General features: G+C 39.5%; 1 protein-coding gene across 1 annotated transcript in view; it reads left to right on the top strand.

Annotated features, from left to right (window-relative positions):
- Positions 1-578: 578 nt before the first annotated feature.
- Positions 579-20,791, top strand: part of SPTSSB (serine palmitoyltransferase small subunit B) — a 29,698-nt gene continuing 9,485 nt past the window's right edge. Inside the window, exons 1-3 of the mRNA XM_043875281.1 lie at positions 579-973; positions 1,257-2,119; positions 12,773-12,866. The gene's annotated coding sequence lies outside the window, so the exon portion shown is untranslated. The remainder of the gene's footprint in view (positions 974-1,256; positions 2,120-12,772; positions 12,867-20,791) is intronic.

Raw genomic sequence — 20,791 nt, 5'->3', positions numbered from 1 at the left:
ATTTAAAATGATTTTTAATGGTCTAGATGCTTCTGCAAGAGATAGCAGTTTCTCCCCACCTACAGTTCAAATAATTGCAAGATCTCAACGCCATTTCAAAAACCTTTGACAGGACGGAGAGAGACTTGTTCCTACATTCTCACAAATGTACAGTCACAGGGAGTATGCGGGGAGGCTGTCAAAATTTGATAAGAAAACTAAACAATAAATAATAAGACCTAAAAACGAGTGTAAATAGTATTGATCCCACCACAAAATGGCTTGGTGACCTTGGACAAGTCACTCCTCGAGGTTTCTATTTCCTCATCTCTCAATGGGAATGGTCATACCTGTGCTCCCAACTTGATGAGCTTTGTCAGGAGAAGCCAAGAGGTTGCTAATATTTAGATACAAGATAAAGAAAAGATAACAAAATGTAAAACGGCCAACACAGACTCCAAGGTGCTCATTTTCTGTTGGTTCCCTTCCCTGGCCCCAACACCTTCAGGTTCCTTTGAGGACACCTCCCCCCCGCCCGATTGTATGAGTCTCTCTCTTCATTGCAAAGGCAGGCAGCTTGGAACCTGCCGGAAGCGCGTTGAGGAGGGAGCAGAAACCTGCCCGCAGCTAAAATTCGCGCTTCAGCACGATGAGGCCGACATGTACGGTGTCTTCCTTAGGCTGTGGGGGTTGACTGGCAGCTGTTGCCCAAAGACTCGTCAATCCAAGGACGCTTTCGCCCCGGAATCCCCCAGGTCTTGGGCATAGTCAGCTACGGAGATATTTGGGCTGGAAGCTTCAAGGGCCTCTGAGATCTCATCCAGCAACCGCGGCATTCTGTCTAAGCACTATGTCCTCGGTAGAAAAGGGATCGATGGTGTTCTGCATGAGGGTTTTCAGGGAAGATGCTCCTCACGGTCCCGCGCCTCCTGGGGAAGACAATTGAGCGCCGAGAGCTTGGCTCGGCGGTGCCGGAGCCGCGGCAGCCTGCCTGGTGTGTGCGGGCACCTAGCCTCCTCCGAGCCCTCTCTTCCCAAATTGCCTTCCTGCCGCAGTCCGAGCCCAAATTAATTCTCTTCCCTGGGCACGATCCTTCCGTTTCCCCCAATGGGATCCAGCCTTTCAACCATTAACCTCCCAGCTACCGGGAGAAGGGAAGGTGCAGGATGGAGGGAGTTGGGGGGGTGGGGCGGGGGCGGGGGGGCATTTTGCACGTTCACGGGCACCAAAATTAACTGCCAAAGCTAAAAGGGTTTGCTTTCTTCCGTTTTTGACAGATGAATGCGGTGGGATGCCTGCTGGGCCGACTGCCGCCCCGACCCGAAGCCCTGGGTTCACTTCGCAGCCTGCCGCTGAGTTTCAGACCGCAGTACTCAGCATCCGCCCGGCTTTGCCCCCTTGCCGAAGTCTGCAGATCGATAGATGCTGAGCGTAGGCTTTTCCCCAGGCTAAAGCCCCAAAGCTCCCACCTTCGCCTTCTATTTATTTGCCCGCTCCCACCACTACCATCGAAGTACGTGCCCCTCTGGTAGTGTTGGCGCTGCCACCCGAGCGAGGGAAAGGGCGCCTCCCCATCCCCTCCTCCCCATCCCCGCCGCGATTCGGGGTTTTACTGCGGCAGCCGGAGGTGAGAGTGACGCCTGAGCCTCCTCCGCTGCTCTCGGAGCCCCAGCTTCCCCAGCCTCCGGAAAGCGCCTCCTTCTGAGAGGCTGGTCCCTGGAGAAGTGCTAACGTGCTGCAGGAAACCAAATTTAAAAATGTAGAAGTCGCTGGGCTGCATTCCTCCGAGGACGAGCCTGATCGCCCGGGACCGAGAGTGGCAGCGTGTGGGAAGTTGGGACCACAGAGCAAGGGGGGAGGGGAGCGGTGCAGCCGGCATTCCCTTCTGAAAGGAGTCGTGGGGAGCCGTGACCGGGTGGACACAAGTGTGCCTGGGAGTGTTTTCCTTCCGTCAATAATTAATCACCGGGATCAGACTGGCAGAATTGGAGTTTTAGCAATAGTGCAGAGGGCGGGGCCGAACACCTAACTCCTGGAGCTTTGAGGCGCCCAGCGCAGTAGGAAGCTCGCAGCAGTTGGGGAGGAGCCAAAGCGCTGTGCTCACCTAAGCCGCAGGAGACATACCCAACCCAACCGGGAGGTAAGCATCTTCCAAATACGTGCTTGAACGGTAACGTCGCTTTTAAAGGCTAGAATTCCTGTCTTTAGAAGGAAAAAATAATACCGAGCCATAAAGCAATGTACCAGTTTATTATTTAACTGCACTAAAAATTTTAAGAAGTGAATGGGTTTTTCCATTTGCCTTTAACTATGTTAGAAACTAAGATGTTTCAGTCAACAGAAGCCAAACTTTCCTACTGAAACTTTCCCAGCCAAAAGAAGAAAAAATTACTTTGTTAATTACTTTTGGGTTTTGTCTTTGTATAATGCAGTAACACTGTTCAGAGAAATGTCATTGAGAGTTGTTTGATTTCATTCTTAAATATTTTCTTTATCTGGTTTCGTGTTTTTATACAATACTTTTTGCCCATAAGCTACTTGAGGCAATAATACACACAAGTCAATTGCCCCCAAAGTAAAGAATTTCCAACAAGAGATACATTTGAACATTTTATCATGATTTCTTAAGCTGTGTTGCTGTTTGTTTTAGTTGACAAGTCTTGTCAAACTCTATTGCAACCCCCTGGACTGTAGCCCACCAGGTTCCTCTAACCATGGGATTTCCCAGGCAAGAATTCTGGAGTAGGTTGCCATTTCCATCTCCAATTAAGCAGTATGTATTTTCTTTAAGATGATTAAGTGACCACTTATAAGTAACTAGACTTCTAAACCCAAGGAGAAAAGTACATATAGATAACTTTGACAAAGGGGTGAGGATATGGCATAATGGATAGAAAAGAGTTTAGATATGAGCAGAGATTCTAGATCTGTGTCAACTAAAATGACGTTCAACTGGTTGGCAATTAACATATGAACCCAGCCCTTGATCAAATAAAGAATTTGAAGAATTATTAACTTTAAATTTTAGCCCTAAAACTACAAATAAATGCACCAAGAAAGTTGGGGCAATTGTTTTCCTATATGACTTTGTGGTCTGGTAGTTCTTTTGAATTAAATAAATGTTAAGAAATGCATGATTATTTTTGCTTATGAGTTTTGTAGGTTAGTGTGTAAAATTAATTTTCACTTCTGAATTATTCCTATACTTTTTAAAGGACATCTTTTTATTGTTATTTTTAATTGGTTTTTATTGGAGGATAGTTGCTTTACAGGGTTGTTAGTTTCTGTTATAGAGCAAAGTGAACCAGCTATAACTCCTCTTTTTTGGATTTCCTTCCCGTTTAGGTCACCACAGAGCACTGGGTAGCGTTCCCCGTGCTACCTGTGTTACCTATTTTATAAGTTGTTGTTTGGTTACTCAGTCGTGTCTGACTCTTTGTGATCCCATATACTGCAACCCACCAGGCTCCTCTGTCCGTGGGATTTCCCAGGCAAGAAGTAGTATATATATGTCAGTCCCAATCTCTCGATTCATCCAACCCCCTTCTTCCACCCCTGGAAACCATAAGTCCATAAAGCAGGTATCATTTTGATGATTGTTTCAATGGCTGTTGATGGTTTTACGCATAGATAACTAGAGCAACAGCAAACATGTGAAAGGTACTATCACCCTCATTACCCAAAGATTTCTATACAACTGTTTGATAACAACAAATTAACAATGGTTTGCCAAACCAAATTCATGGGCATTCTAGAAATGTAGTGGATATGAAGTTGAAAGTCAACCAATCCTCAACTTCAATTGGCCTTCTTAACCCACTGTTTGTAAATTTGCAAATACTTATGTAAAAACTGTCCTTTGTAATTCTGTATCTACTGGGCTTTTATGTCAGCATAAACTATTTTACTACCAAGTATACAAGATGGAAAATCTTCATTAAAAATTATCTAAATGGGACTCAAATTCCAGTATGGTGGTATGAGGAACTCTGTGAACCTACCCCCTTAAGCAAAACAACAATAACTTTAAAATTACTGTTGGAAATTGTACATAAGCAACTATTTGGTCTCTAGAAATTGTCCTGAGGAAATACAACAAATGAAGAAAACTTTGTTAAAGACAGTCTATTAAGTTTCAGTAAGAACATCGAGAGTTTGGATTCTGAGCTACAACCCACTTCCTTCACCAGCTCCACCTGGACATGATGGTGCTCTGCTCTGAGGGGGAGCACAGTCAAGAACACTGGGCTCACTCTCAACCTAGACCACAGCTGAGGGCTATGTTACGTCCCGAGAAAACAGGCCACCAGCATCTCATCCACCACCAGTGTTGCAGAAGCTCTATTTTAGTCAAGAGCAAGTGAAAGGTCTGAGGCTCTCTTCTTCCAACCATCCCCCATTCTTAAGGCAAAAGAGAGAAAACTCAACAACTAAAAAAGAACTAACCCATTTTACAATGGGCAAGGGACTTCAGACATTTCTTTAAAGAAGGTGTGTAAACAGCCAATCAACACATGAAGAGGTGCTTACCATCATTAGCCATTAGGGAAATAAATATCAAAAACACAAGATACCACTTTATACCAACCAAAAAGACTAATCAAAAAGAAAGATAATAACAATTGTTGGAAAGGGAGTGGACCAGCATATATTAGACCAGCATAAATTAGAACCAGCATATATTGCTGGTGGGAATGTAAAATGAGTAAGTTGCTGTGGAAGATAGGTTGTGAATTCCTCAAAAAACTGAAATTTACCATTATAGCCCAGCCATATAACTCATTTAACTTCACTCCTAGGTATTATACAAGAGAATTGAAAATCTAGGTCCATGTAAGAACTTGTGCACTGCTGTTTACTGCAGCATTATTCATAATATGCAAAAAGAGACCATAACTCAAGATTCCATTGACTGGTGAATGGATAGATAAAATGTGATATGGAATGCAATAATGGAATATTATTCAGCAATGAAAAGGAAAAGATATGTGCCATAACATGGATGAACATCTAAGACTATACTAAGTGAAAGACCATATATTGTATAATTCCACCTATATAATGTGTCCACAACAGGCAAACCTATAGACAGAAAGTAGATTTTTTGTATGTGTGGTTAAGTATGACTGAAGTGGGGGGCGGGGGTGGAGTTGAGCAGGAATGGGGAGTTACTGCTAAAGGGTACAAGGTGTCTTTATGGGCTAACAAAAATGGTCTAAAACTGATTAGTAGGGGTTGCATAACTGAGTATACTAAAAACCACTGAATTGTGTGCTTTGGGTGAATTGTATGGTATTTGAATTATATCTCTTTATTGAGCTGTTTTTAGTAAATTATAGGTTCAGAATTTGGAGTTCATGAATCTTCAGATACCACCAGACCAATAGTTTACATGAGGCTCTTTCCTAAGGGCCACACTGAAATAGATGAAATAATTGAGTGATACAAGTGATACAAATGTGATTTACATATGTTTACACACCTGCCCAAGCTTTTCTCTGTTTTGAAATGCCAGATGTCTTTAATGCAGTCCTACAGAGAATTGGTGTGCAATACCCTAACTTTTTTAACTCATGCACTCATTAGATTAATACAAGTTCAGTGAGGCCAGTTGTTCCTCCTGTTTCTAGATAAGTCTAGTCCGTTATCAGTTCTTCAGGCCAGTTGTTGAGAGAAGCCTCAGTAGGTGAGAGAGGGAAGGAGGGTACCTGAATCTCAGCCAAAAGTGTACTTGTCTGCCACTTAGACAGCCCCAGTTTCACTCACACTAGAATGGCTCAGAAGTAGAAGTCTTAAGGAGAAAGGATGAGCTGGAGCAGCCACGGTGGTACTCAGCACCCTGACATGTCACTGCTGGGAAGCATCTCTAGTGGTTTCAACAATCTCAAATACAGAAGCTTCCAAACAATTCATATTCTCCTCTACTCATCTTCTGTATTTTGAGTTTCTATAAACTACCTGATCCTGTACTAAAAACCATGGAATCGGATGATAATGTTTTGTTCAAAAATGGGAAGACAAAATTAGTGAGTCTGAGTTTCAGAGGGGTAGTCAACAACACCTGAACTTGTTGCCAGGAGCAGGTATGAACACACGGAGCCAAAGGATGCCCTTAGCCTTAGGGATTCAAGCAAGTCCACCTGCATCAGGAAACCTCAGGATTTTCCACTCTCACCAGGCCAAGCTTATCCTTCCATATTTATGTTTAGAAGAGCACACCATGTTGGTGAAAATGGGTTCCATGCAGTTTGTGACCATTGAAGATTTTATAGAGATCCTATTGTCATGTTTTGTCAGATTTCTATAAAATAATTTTAAATGTCCAACCAGTTGTCTATAAATTAAATCCATGTAGGAAAAATCTGATTGCAGTTATTATTTATTAATATTGCTTTGATCAGGATTAATGATTCTTTTATTCAACATATTTATGGTGCATCTACTCTGTACCCAGACAACTCTAGGCCCTGGGTGAGTAATAAAACAGACAAAATTCCTACGCTTAAGGAACTTAACATTCCAGAGGGGCTGTCATATAAATATGTAATTTTTAAGTGAATTATACAGTGCATGAGTAGGAGATAAGGGCTCTGGAGGAAAACAGGGAAGGGAACGAGTTACAATTTTAAACTGTGGCATCAGGCTACGAAGTACAATTATGTAATTAGATAATATAAAAATCATATATGGGATGGGCCATGAGGATTACCTGCTCCAAGTTAAATATTCCCCCCCCGGGAGTTTCATTTCCCCTTCCCGTCAGCATTGTTTTACTATCTTGAATTTACTGCTGTTTCACCAAAGAAAATATTACATTAGCCCCAACATTCCAGGCAAGCACAAGGAAGACAGAACTTCTTGCCTTTTTTAAAGGCAACTACAACCTGACCCAAATAAAACTACACCCAAATAAAACACCACCTTAGGACAACAAAAATCCTTGTTAAGGAAAATCATTAGCCTGGTCTTTCCGTTTCTTCTGGCCTTTCTCTCTCACTGTGCCCTGGATTCTTGTAGTCTGCTAGAGGATTGTGTGGTCAATGATTAAGAACCACTTTCCCAAAGTTAACACCTTTTGAAAGAGTGAAGTGAGTACAGGAGGGTTTGAGGGGAAGAAAAATTTCCAGGCAGAAAAATTTCTCTGGAAAGGTGAAAGGAGAACAGATCTTTCAGAACTACAGAACATAGCATGGAACCTCACTGATCAACTGGAAAAAAGGGGAAAAGCAACCTGCTTTCCCAGACCAACCCACAGTCTCTCCTCAGGATTAAAGATACCTGAGGTATCTGATATCTGATACTTAAACGGTACCTGAGAACACACTGTTCTAGTAAACTATAATGGGTGTGGCAGCTCGCCTGAAATAGGACTTTTAGAAAATGGCTTAAAAGGGATCAGGGACTTGATTATTTTTTTTAAGTCGAAAGGGAACATTTATTTTAGGCTTGGAGGAGAAGTGTTTAAGAGTCAAGTTAGAAATAAGTCAAAAACCTCCTGTTACAATGGAGTCATTATGGAGCCTTAGAATTCTCATTTATTTAGTAAATATATTTTAATTGAGCAGCCACCATATGTCAATTACTAGGGGAACAACACAAGCCTTGCTTCAAAGCACTTTCCTTCGGTTCCCTTATATGCCCTTTGTTACAAAGTAGTCAAAGCACGCAATGACGAGGACAAGAACTTTTTGATCTGCCTATTCTGACACCCGCTTCTAGTTTAGATTAGAGCCTCCTTCCATGCCCCAGAGTACCCTCCACTTCCCTGTCATAGCACCTATCACAGTGCATGGGATGCCTCTGTAACTGTCTCTCCTCCTCTCTAGAAAGTGGTCTGAAGAGAGTATGTCAGTGTTATTCACAGTTTATATATCCCTAGTACATGCTTACTGAATATTTGACTAGATGGACGGATGGACGGATGATTTGCCAGGTTGTAACCAGAGGTCTCTGCCAAGAGAGGCAGTCTGGAAGAATAGTAGTTAAGAGTGTGTTCTCAACATTAACTATGAGACTTTGGGTCAATATTTAAGTTTCTCAGTGCCTCAGTTTCCTCATTTGTAAAATGGATATAGAAATAGCGCTTCTGATATAGTGTTGTTTAAGTGAACTAAGGTAATACATATAAAATTCTGAGACATAAGTTGCTCAATAAATATCCACTATTATTACCAGTACAGAATGGTGGTTTCCTGGGTGACCATTTGCTATCCAAATATCACATCCCTGCCGTTTTGGCTCCATTATAAGATCAAAGGATGTCCATTAGGGCTAAAGTTATCACTTTGGGTTCAAGATCTCTGAAAAGATTAAAAGGAGAATTTGGAAATGAATATAAGTAGAAATTGAACTAGAAAATTAAAAAAGGAAAAGTGCTCAAGACGGCATGTCCAAAGCAATTTTCCTGGGGCAATAATACCTCTGCTTCTCTCACATCCACCAGCCAACAGGCCAGTTCATCTCTGTTCTAGAACATACTTATGCCTCATAGGATGTCATGCCCAATAAACATCAATAAGTGTTTACTGATGCAGGAGAAGAAAGAAAAGTGGGAAAAAATTTTATTTGAAGTCAAGCCTTATCTAAACCTAAGATTGTTATATAATCTTTTTTGTTTCTTTTGAAAGTTTAATAATCCTCTTTTTGTGTGAGATCTGTAGTCAGGATTATCCTAGTACGTCTTCAAATGCTGTGTTTATTACCTTCTAAATAAGGTGAAATGTCAACTTGTGACTGTCTGTGGAAACCTAGTAATTTTAATGTCTCCCTCTACTGCTATTAAAGAGAATTCTCTTGGCCTCTTCCCCAGTCATAGGGGAATCTCTCTCTCTCTCTTTTTTTATTTTCTCCTAAGAATAACAAACTGATTCTCCTTTATTAACTCATCCATTGAAGAGTAATTTTTAAGTAAAGTTAGCTTAGAGTCATTTTATTGATAGAAAAAAATTAGAGTAAGAATTTGTAACAAACCCTGATACTTCAATTACCAACTCTTTTTATTCCTTGAGGCTGCAGATATTTTACTCCACAAGGGAGAGCTTGGTCATTAAATTTTTAATAGGATATCTTTTGCCTAAAACTTTAAACAAAGGAAAAATCAATCAGGTTGGCCTAGTTCTGATCTTGATGGGCAGGAAAATCATGTTATAATTCAGAACCAAAAAAGTGGTTCTACAGGTTTCCTCCATTTATGAAACCCTGATGCAAATGTAAAATAGATGATATGGTACCCCTCCCCATGACCTACAGGGTAAATTCTTTCTCCCAGACTCATGAGAGTCACCATTTTACCCAGTTACATCATTTGTGCTTTATGAGTTCAAAAGAGTCACCTGAAAGGACTCTCTTAGGAAGAACAATAAAATGCATGTAGAAAATAAGAGGAACAAATAATATTCTGATAAAAGTTACCATCTTTCAGCCATTATTAAAACCAGGCTCCATTAAGTATCCTTTACCAATGTTGTATAATCTTCACAACAACACAGAAATAACTAATCATCTCTGTGTTACCAACACTTAACTGATGTTTATAGAGGTTAATCAATATCCTGAATATCACATGACAGCAAACTCCAGTTTGCCAATTTCAAAATCCATATTCTCTTATTATGGAAAAAAATTAATGAAGCAAATCATTCTCCAATTGGATATTGAATTCTATTATGGAAATAGCACCTTAGATATGATGAAAGCTTAGTACTCTCTTCTTCAACTCTTCCTCCTGATTGTTAGCAACCCCCAGAAGGTATTATCCAGATTCTGTTTGAACAGTTTCCTATTGGAATTCTCACTACTTCAGTCAGCTAACCCTTTCCCCTTTAGATTATTCTTACTGTTTAAAGTTTTTCTTGAGTTTTTGTTTTTGTCTTTGGCCATGTCACACAGCCTAGGGTATCTCAGTTCCTCAACCAGGGATTGAACCCAGGCCTCCGCAGTGAAAGGGCTGAGTCCTAACCACTGAACCACGAGAGAATTCCTCAGTTTTTCCTGAGATTAACCTCTGAAAACAATAAAACAATTCCAAACCTTTCCCTCCATCATAGCTTATAACACCATTTAAAATCTCTTAGATCTTTTAAGACTTCCATGATACATTCCTTCCCCCGAAATCTTCTTGCAACCTTTCCTGTTGGAAGCCTTCCAGATTTTCTCCATCTGGCTTCCTGAGGACATGGTCAGCTTCCTGGAGTGACTGTTTTCATCAGATGGAAGAAGGATGGTAACCAAAGCCAAGAGCTGTGGCCCTCTTTTCTTATCTGTGGCACAACATTCTATAAATATAAAGAATATTGGTGCTATGGTCTGAATGTTTCCCCCTCAAAATTCATATGTCAAATCCTGACCCCCATAGGAGATGGTATTAGGATGTGGGTCCTTTGGGAGGTGCTTTGGTTGTGAGAATGGGATCTTCATGATGACATTAGTGTTCTTCGGACTCTGGAGTGATCCCTTGTCCCTTCGACCAGTCAGAAGGTAGCAACTAGGAATAGGAAGAGGACTTGGCCAGAACACAACCACACTGGTGCCTTGATCTTAGACTTCCTAGTCTCCAGAACCATGAGAAATGAATTTCTGTTATTTGTAAGTCACCTCGTCTATGTTATTTTGTTATAATAAACCAAACAGACTAAGACAATTGGATCACTTCTTTGTAAACCATTTCACGACAATATTGGTTCATAATGAACTTGAAGTCAAATAAAATTCCTTAGTCTTTTTTATTTGAACTGATTGTGGGCCACATTTTTCCCTATCTTATCCTTGGACAATTAGCTTTTTGAACTGAAGAACAAGACTGTATTTTTCTCAAAGTTTTACCCTTGGTCATTCTTGGGACTCTGTAATCAACTAAGTCTTTTATAACTACATCCCATAACCGTGGTTCATCTGCAAATTTGACCACCTATACTTTCTCTGGGCTGGATGAAGCACAAACTGGAATCAAGATTACCTGGAGAAATATCAATAACCTCAGATATGCAGATGACACCACCCTCATGGCAGAAAGCTGAAGAACTAAAGAGCCTCTTGATGAAAGTGAAAGAGGAGAGTGAAAAAGTTGGCTTAAAGCTCAACATTCAGAAAATAAAGATCATGGCATCCAGGCCCATCACTTTGTGGCAAATAGATGGGGAAACAGTGGAAACAGTGGCAGACTTTATTTTGGGGGTCTCCAAAATCACTGCAGATGGTGATTGCAGCCATGAAATTAAAAGACACTTACTCCTTGGAAGAAAAGCTGTGACCCACCTAGACAGCATATTAAAAAGCAGATACATTACTTTGCCAGCAAAGGTCTGTCTAGTCAAGGCTATGGTTTTTCCAGTGGTCATGTACGGAGGTGAGAGTTGGACTATAAAGAAAGCTGAGTGCGAAGAATTGAGGCTTTTGAACTGTGGTGTTGGAGAAGACTCTTGAGAGTCCCTTGGACTGCAAGGAGATCCAACCAGTCCATCCTAAAGGAGATGAGTCCTGGGTGTTCATTGGAAGGACTGATGTTGAAGCTGAAACTCCAATCCTTTGGCCACCTGATGAGAAGAGCTGATTCATTGGAAAAGACCCTGATGCTGGGAAAGATTGAAGGCAGGAGGAGAAAGGGACAACAGAGGGTGAGGTGGTTGTATGGTATCACTGACTCAATAGACATGAGTTTGAGTAAACTCTGGGAGTTGGTGATGGACAGGGAGGCCTGGCGTGCTGCAGTCCATGGGGTCGCAAAGAGTCGGACACAACTGAGCGATGGAACTGAAGCGATACTTTCTCTGACATAATTCAGATGGACAAAAGTGCTACAATGGCCAGGACAAGATGCAGAGCCCTAGAGCTCTTCACTCAAGTCCTACTCACCATCTTTATAAATGCTTCACCAATTACAAAACAATTTCACAAATGTCATTTCATTTAATTCTTATAATTAACCTGTGAAAAGAATATTGTCATCATTCTATTGTGCTTGTGCTCAGTCATGTCCGGCCCTCTGTAGCCCCATGGACTGTAACCCGCCAGGCTCCTCTGTCCATGGAATTTTCCAGTCAAGAATACTGGAGTGTGTTGCCAGGTCCTCCTCCAGGGGATTTCCCAATCCAGGGATTGAACTCCTGCTGCTTCTGTCTCCTGCATTGGCAGGCAGATTCTTTACCACCAGCACCACCATTCTATACACGAGGACAGAGCTTCAGAAAGAATATCTGCCTTGCCTGATGTCATACAGCTAATAAATGACAAAATAGGAAACAAGCCTTAGAGCTTCTGTCTCTGTTTCTAGTGCTTTTTCAAAGATGAATGTTTAAATACAATGATTAACCTAATCTTTTTCCTTTCCCCCTCATATAGATATCAACACAGACTAATTAAAATCATGAAATATTTTCTATAAACAAAATCTACTGTTTTTGTTTATCGAAAATATAGAAACCCCAGAAACCTAGTGTTTAAAGCAGATTAAAAGCAGCCTACTCTGATATAAGTGAGATGAGGCCTCTCAGATTCTCTCTCTTTGTCCCACCTGGGGCCTCCCTCCAACCCCGCCATAGATAGTAATATGGCGCCTTATAGTCCTCAGAGTACGTTGGGAAGTCACTGGTCAATGGCATGTCCTCAAACTGTAACCTTCTCTAAAAATAAATTTTAAAATAAGGCTGGTTTCTGATACCTTGTTTTTATTAATATAATACATTCTAGAATTCTGTGGGAGATCATCTCTCTAAGGTTTAAAGACCTTTTATATAGAATAGAATTGTTTTAAAGTTTGAAGGCATCTTTGAGTTTAATTCAAATCTTAATTTCACAGATGAAGAAACTGCAACCCAGAGAGGAGAAGTAATACACACAGAATCACTCCTCAGGGGAAGCAAGGACAAGAACCCAGACCTGGACTCTCCTAGGTAGGTAGATTCTTCTGGTTGTATCATGGAGTATCGTTTTTAGAAATCTGCCCCTTTTCCTTACAAGGTGATATCTTTAACGAGATGAAGTTTCTGGTTCTCACTTAAGCAACCATGAAACATTTTGTGATATATTTGATTTTACAAAGGCATTTAAGATGATATATAGGACTGAAATGTGCAATTAGCTTTAATAATGAGGCTTTGAAACAGTGATTCTTAACTTACAGACATTACAGGCTCCTTTGAAGTGGGCTTCTCTGATGTCTCAGATGGTAAAGAAACTGCCTGCAATGCAGGAGACACAGATATGATCCCTAGGTCAGGAAGATCCCCTAGAGAACAGAAAGGCTACTAACTCCAGCATTCTTGCCTGGAAAATTCGATGAACTGAGAAACCTGGCGGGCTACTGTCCATGGGATCACAAAGACTCGGACATGACTGGGAGACTAGCAGTTTGAAATGGATATTAAAAAATGCTCATGCAAAATTGGCCTCCTCGGTAAGAACCTCTGGCCAATTCTAGTACAAGTGCCAAGGTAAGGATTACATAGCACCAACTACTATCTTATTTATGGGTCTGCTGGTTAAAGCTGCTCTGCTTCTGCATCCTTCATTTTTTATTTAAATGGAGCAATGTCTTATCCTGGAAGACTTCTGATACAAGAAAGGAGTAAATGTTTCAATAAGTTCTCAGTTAACCACATTAAGAGAGAATCTTCATAAAATAAAAACATTTTCATAAAAAATGTTAATGAAAGTAAGGCTGGTCAGTGTTCATATGGGGCATTCATTTTCTTTCAACTTATTTTATTTTTAAGAAAGAAAGAAAAGGAAATGGAGTGGAAAAAACCTTGACTGCCACTGGCCACATACCCACTTTTATTAAATCTGTGTTGTAGTAGTGGTTTAGTTTCTAAGTCGTGTCTGACTCTTGTGACCCCATGGTCTGTAGCTCACTAGGCTCCTCTGTCCATGGGATTTCCCAGGCAGGAATACTGGAATAGGTTGCCATTTCCTTCTCCAGTGTTCACACATTTTGCCTTGAAATGATCTCATTCTCATTTATTCTTTGCCTGGTATTCATAGCCACAGCAATAATATATTAGCGTAGCATATATTCATCGTAACAGTTAACATTCAGGCCTTCTTTCTACGTTTTATTCTAAATACTTTAACCTTTTAATATTCCCAGAAATTGTATGAATGAAGTTCTATTATCAGTCCTTTTTTCCTAGTAGAGGAAGTTGAGTCTGAAGGGTTGAGCAACTTAGCCAGGGCCAAACCCAGACAGGATCCAGAGACAGGGCTCATAAACACTCACCACCCTGCCTCTTGGTAGGATTCTCACCTGGATTCTCACCCAGCTCCTCACGTGGTCACTGTGAGACTTTGGGCCTCAGTTTCGTCATCATAAAATAGGAATCATTTAAGTTAAACATTTAGCCAGTGCCTGTCACAGTGCTACTTAATAAATGCTGTTTCTGTTCCCTAAAGACAATTCCACATGATACGATTCTAGTACCTTTAAGGAAGAGATTTGAATTCATTTCCTAGGGCTGCTGTAACACTGGACCACAATGTCGGTGACTGAAAGCAAGAAAATTATCCTCTGATAGTTCTGGGGGCTAGAAGTCTGAAATCAAGATATCAGCAGGGCTGCAATCCCTCTAAAGACTCTAGGGGACATTCTACTTTTATTCTTTCAGCTTCTGATGGCTTCTTGGCTTATGGCTACATAATTCTAATTTCTGCCTGTCTTCACTAGCCCTCCCTTCCATGCCTGTCTTCTGAGGACACTTGTCATTGGATTAAGACTGACCTGGGTAATCCAAGATGAGCTTTTGTAGAGATCTATAACTTAATTACTTCCACAAAGACACTTTTCCCAAATAAAGTTATATTCACAGGTTTCTGGATGTGGATGTATCTTTTGGAGGGTCACCATTCAACCTACTACAATATCTTAACCCAAATATTTTTCTATCTTGGCAGGTTTCCTCTGGTATTCTTGACAAACAAGCCCATATTTTTTCAAAGAGAGCAAAGAACATTTCATCTCATCCAGTTTGAGCCTATAGTTAAATTGGTTATAAATCTATTGGTTGAAATATTTTTATTAATATGCCCAGTTACCATTAGCCTTCTCCTTGAGAATCATCAATGTTCTTAGGAAACAAACAATTGTTACTTATTTAGAAGAATAATCTTGGAGCTCAGCCCCTTTCTGCTTTTCACTAGAAGCATGCAGAAACCCCTGCACCTGGGAGCAGGTGCAGGAGAATGAAGCCAGCATAATATGTCTATACCATCCTGCCCAGAAGAATGAGGAATCCACTAGGCTAAATTGTCACTGATGCTTTTTTCTTTTAGTATCTCACTTAAGTAACTCACTTCTAAGTATCAGATTACAAAATCTAATTAATTTCATTGCCTAAAGGCAATGATGTCTTGACAGGTAACTCTATTACTCCTGCCCCTCCATTCTGAACTCCTCCTGTTCTACCTAGAAACTGACCTACATGCTAACCAGCCCAGTAGGGAAATCTCCCCTGAGCTGGTGGTTAGCAGAGAGAACACCTCGACAACACTGTATCTATCTCCATGAGCCTTGGAGTCAGCTTAGCTCTCCATTCGTTTTCTTAAAAGCAGTGATAACTGAGATACAAAAGCAAGTCAGGTGAGGGCAGTAAAAGGGTATTGAAAAACGAAAAACCAGTAAGAGTATCTTACTATTGTCATCAAAAAAATCACACCTATGCTAGTTCAATATTACTAGTCATCGAAAAATTGAACTCATCACCAAAAGCTTTCCAGACAATGCAGTAAGATGTAAAGAATAAGCCAGAAGAATGAGGAAAAGAAAGAGGAGGAGGAGGAAGGACAGAAAAATAAAAGCAATTGAAAGTTTTATGAGTAAATCTATTCAATGTCATCCAAAAAATTGCCCCCAAAGGACAAAAAAAAAACTCAGAAAATTAGTATTAGAAAATACTGTTGGAAGAGTCTTGGTTGACCAACTGCTTATGCAACCAGATTTCCTTTGGCAGAACACGGGGAACAAATGCTTAGCAGGTATGCATTTTACAAATCAGTATTTTAGTAACTCACCTTCCTTGCCTTCAGACTCCTTGGGAAGAAAAGTCTTCTATTTCTGAAGACACATCAATAATGGCAATAGGCAGGGATGAGAGAAAGGCTTGATTTTTTGTGCTCCAGGCTTCTAGCTCCTAAGGAAACTGAGTCCTTAGAAACGAACAGTAAGCGGGTATTTCCTTTACCAAAGTATAGGTTTGATGGTGAAGACCTGGGGATGAAAAGAGAAAGTCAGAATTGTTATGATGTACATGGCACATAGTTGCCAGTAAAGGGGTCTATAATGACAATAGAAAAGTAATAGCTTCAGTCAAATGATTTAGCCACTTTTCCGCTTACTTTTAAATATTCTGGGTTTGGGGGTCTTATGAGCCCCTTATTTTACAGTCTTGTCAAAAACAGGTAAGCATATCACAGAATTTATAATTCCCACAAGTACTATAGGAAATTAAACTTTGAAAATTTCACAGATGCCAAGAGTCAACCTAAATAGATCAACACTCCTCAGAAGATTCTTTGCATTTCAGCAGTTTCCAATTTTCCTCTTATACCCTGAAAGCCAAGGAGAGGAAAACCCCAACTAGGATCTTAAAATGATTATTTGAAGACATTTTAGGGTTATTCATTTATTCAACTACAGATGGTCCATCCAAGCAATTTTGCTAGACTAGTAGTGCCCACTACAAATTGAGACTCTCAATGACTTTTAAAAGATATCATTCTGAGTATTTTTAATGTATCTTGCAAAACTGAAATTTCATACCCAATGAACAAGTCCCAGTTTCTCCCTTTCTCCAGCCCCTGGTAATCACTATCCTACTTTGTTTGTTTGAGTTTGACCACTCCAGATATCTCAGATAAGTGAAATCACACAGCATTTGTCTTTTTATGACTAGTTTATTTTACTTGGCATAACATCCTGAAGGTTCATCCTTGTTACAGCATGTGTCAGAATTTCTTTACTTTCTAAAAATAAATAATATTCCATTGTAGATATAAGCTATTAATTCATTTTGCTTATCCATTCATTTGCCAATAGACATTTGGATTGCTTTTTGGCTATTGTGAATAATATGCTTTAACATGTGTGTACATTTAATGACATTTAAAAATGACTGTTCATGTCTTTAAGTCAACTGTTAGCGTTGTAGCTGTATTCACGTTTTACTTCTAAAAACAAAAAGCAAATTGGTAACCTTTGGGAACAATATCTGCAGAAGGAAAAATCAACCCAGAAGCTGTACTCTTTCTTCTTTCCTTAGGATAACAGGGTTTTTCTCTTTTTTTTTTAACAAAACAATAAAGTAAAGAGGTTCATCCTAGGAAGTGACATTAGAGTTAAAAAGTTGGTCCAGAAGTCCTACTTTCCATTCCCAAGTTAGCAGAAATAAAGAAGGATACTTGCCCTGTTTCTTTTTTTTTTTTTTTTTTTTTTTGCTGGTTTTCTTTAAAGAAGCTTTATTTTTTTTTTTTTTGTCCTTACATGGCTTGCAGAATCTTAGTTTCCTGACCGGGGATTGAATCCAGACGTGGTGAAATCACAGCATCCTAACCACTGGACCATCAGGGAATACCCCTCGCCCTGTTTCTATATGAGTTGATGACAGGATGCCAGGAATAACTATATCATCCCCTATTACAAGTTTCTCTTCCTATTCATAACATCTATTCAGCATTTATATATATATATATATATGTATATGTACTGCTTTTTTTTTCCCTTGGTTTTATTATGTGCATCACCTTTTTACTAGCCACATGACATTGAAATTGGTCTAATCTGAATTGTGTATTTCCTAAATGATTAAGAAATTTTCTCTTAAAGTGAAATTCCAAATTTCCTTTCCCAGAGAGACGTCCTTCATTCATAAATTCCTCTAGAATCTGTCATAAAATGTGAAACAGCAAGGACTGCTTTGAAATTAGTATTTCAACACACACTGTGTTGCCCAATGGCCTCAGTTGATAGTTGGACTAGAAATACATGTATTCTATTGTTTTGCTTTTGTTGGCCTTAGTGGAAATTGGAAGCCAAAAGTTTGGTTCCACAAAAATACTCTACTCTTGTGTATTACTCAGACTAACACCATACCAACAACAACTGGGCTCAATTGTTGTTGAAACTTTTTCTTCTTAGTATACTATTTCAGTAACTCACTTCTAAGTATTAGAGTATAAAACTGAGTAACTTAGCTCCCTAAAAGCAGAAACATGCTTCAACTTACAATTGTTTATTTCTTCCTCTTCGAGGAGTCTATAAATTATTCATCTAATTCGTAAAAGTATAAAGAAAGTTCCTTAATTGCCCTATCGTTATTTGATTTGCTTCTCACAAACTTTTAAGTTTTTTGTTTGTTTTTTTTTTTCAAAGCTCCCTCTGAAGACCTGGACTTCAAATCCATCACTTCTGGTCTGATATCCAATATTCACCTTGGTATCTGACTTGCCAAAGGGTGACTGGAGAGTATTTTAAGATGAAAAGGAAATTCTCCAGAAAATGTTAAGCAGAAATAGAACCTTCTGTGGGATACAGAAAAAAACTGGAGTCACCCACAGAAAACTTAGAGCCAAACTCAGAGGAAGTCAATAAACTATTGTTATGTCTGATTCTTACACAGACACAATGTGAGCTTCTTCCTTTAATAATACAAATTTGTACCTCTGTCAATCAAGCTGTGTTCATATAAAGAAGCAGTTTGTGGTTAGGTCCTCAAGATATGAACAATGACACAAACTTAGGCAACACACAGTCCACACAATGGTATGTGGTGGCCCTGCCCAAAACACATTTAAAAAATTGTGTGAAGACTATAACACCTTTCAAGTAATGGTTTGTGGCAATGACTATATATATGTGTTGTTTTATTACAGTTTCTTAATGTACTAGGCAATTCATCTAGCAAACATAAATAGGACTGAGGTTTTTTTCCCAAAGCACTCCATTGTTGAGGTGACCATTATAGACTATTTCTATGAAGAATCTTTGACTCTAAATTATAATTAATAAAATCTTGCAGATAGTTTAAAGTCGTACCAATCCACAAGGAACAACAACAAACATCTATTACTATCACTATGACTTTTACAAATATTCCTAAAGAACTCACAAACTATGCCTACATTCCTTATTACATCACTGAGACAGAGAAAATTACCAATTATCTCCATTTCCCATAGAGAGGCTGTGACACAGAAAGACTATGGAACTTTCTCAAAGACACAAAGTAATGAATGAATTAAGAGAAATAAAGAGAAAAAGAGATGAAGAGAAAAAAAAACTGTAATACACTTCAGGTCTACAGATGTTTTCATCCTGAGATGATTCCCATTAGAACCACTTTTCTACCTACCAATCTTAAATTGTTACTCACCTAGAATACTCCCTTGTAAAAAGTTATTTTAATGGGATTTAAGACAACTTTAGAAGTGTTTTTATTTCCCCCACAGAGTCCATGAACTTTGAACAGTACTGGAAAATTAAAAAACATTTGTCATAATAAAAAACATTAGTACCAACTCCCTTCCATCTTACAAAAAACAGATTACACTGAAGTTGACAGTACTTAGAAAACAATATGTCTAAAACTCATTGCCTGAAAGCAGACAATGAGAATTCATAAGTTCCTTTTATACCCACGTTGTGCTACGGAAATATTTAATAAGTACAAGTGTGGTCCTGGTGTTCCACAACCTTAAAATTCAGTAAGTCAGCCAGTCAGCCCACCAGCTCATGAGCCGGTGCGTAAGTATCCCATTCCAGACACTGGCGATAGAGAGATGACCGTGGCATATCCTCAGTATTCAAAGACCTCAGAGTCGAATGGGGACAACTTGTATTGAATATGTGGCTAATTATAATACAGTACATTTGCTACAATGGTAACGCATAGAAGAAAGCAATATACATTCCTTAGGAAAGGTGTCTCCTGAGAATGTTTCCTAGAAGAGAGAATATAGGAGCTACATCTTGAAAACAAAGAAGATTTTCTCTAAAAGAAAAAATATTTCTAGAAAAGGAAAGCAGGTGAACATAGAAGCTTAAGAGTGAATGGCATTTAGCAGGAAAGTTCAGAGAGGTGGAGGTCTTAGATGAATGTTTCATTTCATAGGAAATGGAGAGCTATTGAAGGGTTTCAAGCAGAAAAATGAATCTGTTATTTTAGAAAGTTAATTCCAGCAACAGCATGGAAGAGTGTAAGGTGAAAGGAGACAAGTGGTAGATGGGCTGTTACATTAGTCCAAATAAGAGATGGAAAGAGTCCACAGCACTGTCCAAGAAAATTTTTTGCAGTGATGGAAATATTCTGTATCTGTGCTGTCCAGTATGGTAGCCATGAGCCACATGCGGCTACTGAGCACTAAAAATTTAAATTTAAATTTAAATTTGCCAAATTGGACAATGCAGAGACATCTTGGGTTAAACCTTAAAGGAGAGTTTTTCCAACTGCAGGTTGCAATTGGTGGGTTAAGAAATAGATGTGGTAGGGAGTTCTCCGGTGACCCAGTGGTTAGGATTCTGGGCTTTCACTGCCATGTCCCAGGTTGGATCTCTGGTCGGGTAACTGAGATCCTACAAGCTGTGCAACAGAGCCCCCAAAAAATTGATGTGGTAGTTCACAATTGGTATTTTTTAATGAATGAAGACAATAACACAGAAGACAGCAGAACAGAAATGAATGGAGTAGAGCAGAATAGGAAATAAAATGTCAGCATGCACTGAAGAGTTTATTTTGAGAGGTGCTTATTTCAGTTAAAGGTATGTGTATGTGTGTGTACCCTTGGATCACAGTGTAAAGTGTGCTTTTCTTCTATATTGTGTTTGAAAATG

This window comes from Cervus elaphus, chromosome 19 (assembly GCF_910594005.1).
Source record: "Cervus elaphus chromosome 19, mCerEla1.1, whole genome shotgun sequence".
Classification (NCBI taxonomy): Eukaryota; Metazoa; Chordata; class Mammalia; order Artiodactyla; family Cervidae; genus Cervus; species Cervus elaphus.
This window is presented reverse-complemented; position numbering and strand designations above follow the sequence as displayed.